Source organism: Benincasa hispida, chromosome 7 (genome assembly GCF_009727055.1).
Source record: "Benincasa hispida cultivar B227 chromosome 7, ASM972705v1, whole genome shotgun sequence".
NCBI lineage: Eukaryota > Viridiplantae > Streptophyta > Magnoliopsida > Cucurbitales > Cucurbitaceae > Benincasa > Benincasa hispida.
The window spans coordinates 48,773,088-48,778,898 of NC_052355.1; positions in this window are offsets into that span (position 1 = coordinate 48,773,088).

The window sequence follows — 5,811 nt, forward strand, 5'->3', positions numbered from 1 at the left end:
CTTTGCTTAGTGTGGGGCTATAGCAACGCTTGTCTATGAGCGGTTGCAATGCTTGTCTATGAGCTTATCAGTGGCAACTAACTGCCCGAGAGGGTACGTACTGGGTCACACTAAGCAAAGTAAGCAGTATTCCTAGAGAAAGAAATAATCTTATGTTCCACACAACCATGCTTTATGTGATCATCTGGTCTTGTGAGTGCATCATTTATCATTTGGACATACTTAGGAGAGTAGTATAATGACAGAATCTAGGCTTGGGAGAGTCGAATTAGATCGTATAAGCAAGAGTAGAAACTTAGACATAAGTTTTATCTGCTATTTACACATCGCATGCGCCCTAGAAATAGGAAATGGTGGTATGCGGCCATCTTGTCTTACGTGCACATAAGCAAGAATAGAAACTTAGAAATAAGTTCTCTCGACTATTTCGGATATGCATCGCATGCGTATAATTGTGTATAGCAAGATCACATAACTTCTGTTGGTTGGGATTACCATTGCGATCAAGCTTAATGATGCGGTGAATTCATCCCCTCCATTTTATTTATTTTTCCATGCATCTTATTACGCGTTAATAGTTGTCGCGTCTCTACCAACACTCATAGTCATACTTCCATTACTCAATCTATTTAGTTAGGAGTAAAAGTAGTGCATAGTCTTTTAACTTCCTCATTCTTTTATTCATCGCCAATAGTGTTTTCTCCTTTACTTGATATAAATCATATTTATATCCAATTTCCTCCAAAATAATGTATCTCATACATTTAATCAATCATATCATATATAATTAACCAGTTCAATTATATCATATATAATCGAACTCCCTCTTGTCAATTTGAACATTTCAAACTGACCCAAAAACTGATTCTCAACTTTATCCAAGCTATCAAGGGGACCTTATGGATCTATGGGTCGAAGCTCCAACGGTACGTGAATAGCCGACTAAACTCTTTAGCCATGAGATCCACCATCCGTTAACTGCCAGGCATTCAACTAAAGACCAATAGCTGAACTCTTTTTACTACAAATATATTTTTGTGTCCATCGGATATAACCAATCATGAGTACGATAACCCTTCACATATGCTCATAAGTATAGTTGGGCCAAATTACCATTTTGCTCGTGTAGTTACATCTTACTCCTTAAGTACCACTGATCCTTTTAATGAATAATACAACATAGTCCAACTATGTGTGAATACCTCTCGGGTCAAGAGAAGATGTGTGGCTCCATATCATTCAAGCCCTAGAATCCGCCCTTAAGGGAACTATCTATCTACTTATCCCTACTTCGAGGAAGAAGTGAATTCCATCTTGTGTAGCTGAGTTTCCAGCTCTCAAATCAGACGAATACCCAAAGTGGTAGGTTTGACTCAGCGACCTAGCCACGAGACTTTAGGCCATCAACCCCAACAATCTCCCACTTGTTCTAAAGCGAAGTGGGGTGTACNATCAACCCCAACAATCTCCCACTTGTTCTAAAGCGAAGTGGGGTGTACATAAACTAGTACAAAACAATAAACTAGGGCATAAAAGCCCAGTACAAAAAATCTCCCACTTGCTCTAGTCCAGCCGTGAGCGATCCTGTAGACCCATGCTCTGAAGGTGACCCTTAAACAATGTAACCGTGAGAGCCTTCGTAAACGGGTCAGCAACATTGCGCTCTGAAGTGATCTTCGTGACGATAACATCCCTTCAATGCACTACAGCTCCTCTGTTAAGAGTACAGATTGACACTGAAGTGGACTTGCGAGAGTGCCTATTAGTTTAAAAGTCAGAATTTGTGTATCCAGTAAGGATCAAATGCCTAGATCCATTCACGAGCATGTAGTCCCTTGTTCTCCGAAAATACTTGAGGATGTTCTTCACTACTGTCCAATGACCCTTGCCTGGGTTAGGCTGATACCTACTGACTATACCCACAGCGTAGCAGATGTTTGATCGAGTATAGAGCATCACATACATCAAACTACCAACGGAAGACACATATAGGACCCGTCTCAGTTCCTCAACCTCTTGAGGCGTCTTAGGACACATGTCCTTAGACAAAGTGACTCCATGCCTGAACGGCAGTAGACCTCTTTTGGAGTCCTGCATCGAGTACTTGAGCAACATCTTTTCAATGTACCAAAAATTAACTGAGTCTCTCCCAAATTTTTCATTTAGAATTGGGTCGCTGGCCTATTCTTAACTACAATCAGTAGACTTTACTCATTACCAATTAGTAGTATATCGTCTACATACAACACTAAGAAAACTACTGAAGTGTTGACGATCTTCTTGTAGACATAAGGTTCATCAACGTTCTGGTCAAAGCCAATCGACTTGATCGCAGTATCAAACCGTATGTTTCAAGATCTAGACTCCTATTTCAGCCCATAAATGGATCGATTCAGCTTGCAAACCTTTTGCTCTTGACCTAGGGCTATGAATCCCTCGGATTGCATCATGTAAATGGTCTCCTAAATATTGCCATTCAGAAAGGCCATCTCGACTTCCATTTTCCATATCTCATAATTATAATAAGCTGCAATTGGCAGAGGATGCGGATCGACTTTAACAAGGGAACAGGCAAGAAAGTCTCCTCATAGTCGACTCCCTCTACCTGGGTATAACCCTTTGCCACAAGTCGAGTCTTGAAGGTTTTCACCTTCCCATCAGCACCCCGTTTGCATTCATAGATCCATTTACAACTTATAGGTCTTACCCCATCAACCTGATCTACAAGATCCCATACTGAGTTGAGGTACATCAACTTCATCTCGAGATCTATGGCCTTGACCCATTCATCTCGGTCTACATCCTTCATTGCCTTCTAAAAAGACAATGGATCCTCAACGTCGCCATCTGCTACCATAGCAAAGATTTCTGTGAAACCCAGATAGCGAACGGGTAGGTTCACAACCCTCCCACTGCATCGAGGTTCCCTCAACTCTTGAGGTAGAACCGACCTACTAGATGAACTACCATCAACAACTCTTGCTGATGAAGCAGGCTCTTCAACAACTCTTGTTGAAGTTTTAGTAGTTTCATTGGAAAGCTCACATAACACGACTTTACTACATGGACTGTGCTCTTTAATATGATCCTCCTCAAGGAAAGTAGCGTTCGTAGAAACAGACACCCTATTTTCCGACGGATCATAAAAATAACCCCTCTTGTCATTTGGCGTAGCCTACAAAGAGGCATAGCCTCGACCGTGGTTCCAACCTTTTGGGATTTGCCTCAAGCACATGTGAAGGGACACCTCAAAATAGAAAGTAATGTAAACTAGCTTTACACCCATTCCATAACTCTAGAGGTGTTCTCAAAACACTCTTGGAAGGAATATAGTTGAGGATGTAAATCACAGTCTCTACTGCGAAACCTCAAAACGGGTCCGGTAAGGAAGCATAACTCATCATCGAACGAACCATGTCTAACAAGGTTCTATTTCTCCTCTCCGCTATTCCATTCTTCTGAGGTGTACCTGGTGATGAGAGTTAGGAAACGATTCCATATTTTATCAAATAGTCCTGGAATGACGAGTCAAAAAACTTTCCACCTCGTTCTGATCGAAGTATTTTAATCCATCTATCCAATGCTTTTTTAAGTTCAGCTTTGAACTCTTTGAACTTTTCAAATGATTCAGATTTCCATTGCAAAAGATAAACATACCCATACTTAGAGTAATCATCACTAAAACTGATAAAATACTTATAGTCACCTTGAGCTCGCACATTCATAGAACCACAACGGTTAGAATGTACTAATTCAAGAGGCTCTTTGCTCAATAAAATTTTCCAGTAAAACATCTTTTAGTCATCTTACCCTCAAGGCAAGATTCGTACATCGGTAAAGAATTTTCTTCTAATTCACTTAGAAGTCCATTCTTCACCAATCTCTCAATCCTATTGAGATTGATGTGCCCTAATCGAAGGTGCCAAAGTTGGTCATTTTCTTTTGGAGAAATTCGTTGACGTTTAGATTAAGTTACAGAAGTTATGGAGGGAACTTATGGCTAACGGTCTTAGCACATACAAGTTAATTTCCAGATACGTTGTACAAATATTAACACCATCTTTATGAATAAACATTTTATTCACATTAAAAGAAAGAGTGTATTTACAGTGCAACAAGCACTTTACATAAATAAAGTTCCTCTTAAGTTCAGGAACAATATATACATCATTTAAAACAAGAAACCTATTATGTAAAGATAACTGGATCCCTCCCACTACCACAACTGAGACGACGTGCCTGATGCCTACTCGTATCGTCATCTCACAAGCCTCAAGTTGTCACCAGGATCTAATTCCCTGAAAAGAAGAAACGTGATTAGTGGCGCCTGAATCAATTATCCAAGCAGAATCATCATCTCCACTAAACATGTTTCAAGTACAAGTAAATCATATTTACCTTTATCTGTCTTAGCTGTGCCTTGGCAGCTTTCCTTTCCTTCAGCTAGCGAGGACAGTTCCTCTTCCAGTGTCCGTTCTGATTGCAGTGGAAACATTTTCCCTTTTCAACCAGTGGCGGATTTCTTCCTGGGGCAACATGTGGCAAGTTAGCAGGCGCTTTCCCTTTCCCTTCACCACTCTTCTTCTTCTTCCCCTTTGTAGAGTTAGAAGTAGAAGGTGCTGACTTCGTTCCTGAGGTTGAACCTCTATGGAATGTCCTTGAAGATGAAGCAACATTTTCCTTAGCCTTCTTCCTTACTTTACTTTTCAGTAAAGATTGATAAGTCTGCAACTTGTTGAGAAGAGTTGTAAGTGTGTATTTCGTTTTGTTAAGAATCACATTGTTAAGAAAGTGCAGGAAGCTCTTCGGCAAAGAATGTAAAATTATGCTAACCTGACTACCGTCATCGATAGTAGACCCATTCAACTCCGCCACATTGAAGTGGACCATCATGTTAAACACATGTTCACGAACAGAGGTGCCTTCTTCCATTTTGGAGTTGGATATATATTTAAGAGCCTCGTGCTTGAGCTGTTCAGATGGTTGTCCAAATATCCCCCGCAGAGACTCCATGATCTCATGCGCTGAGACCATGGGCTCATGCTTCTTGTCCAAGACGTCATTAAGCCTTTCCAAGATATAGGCTCGGGCCTTCTCATTTGCTTGTGTCCATTGTTCGTATGCTTCCCAAACATTTCGAGCGACATTCAAAGCTGGAATAGGAGGACAGGCCTCCGTAAGAACAAACATGAGATCCTCGATGATTAAAATAGTCGTGATCATATGTTTCCATGTTGAAAATTTGTCTCATATTAGTTTCTTGGCACTAAGCAACGCTAAAGTGGCTGTAGCCATTTTAAAACTTGGTTGTGAAAAACGAACAAACTTTTATAAGATTTTGTTAAACCATATTTTCACCAATTAATTTTGCAAAATAGTTTCCAAGTACCCTAAGTGTAAGACTTATATTTTGCAATGATTCCTCAGCGGGACAAGACAAACGTCATCGGTGGGGTGATCAGATGCCCGTTCACAAAGATGAGACCTTCTCAACCATTAGGTAGAACCAACTCCTGGAATTGAGCCTAACAACCACCATTTATTTGGTCCAAAACTATTAACCTTTGACAATTCCGCGTAAGTGTGACCCCTCGCTTTCGATGCTAGAGTCCTGCCCTAATGAGCCCACCGTAGGGAAGAAGAAGATTAGGAAAAGAGACTAAGTAAATGCGCAAAACTGCCATCCTATAGGGGGACACTCCAGGGTGCCTCGAGGTGATGCGTAGAAACTTTATTTAATCCAACGAGGGAGACCGTGGGATATAGTATCGCACTTCCTGCTCCCACTTACTATGAACACACTCTCCATCC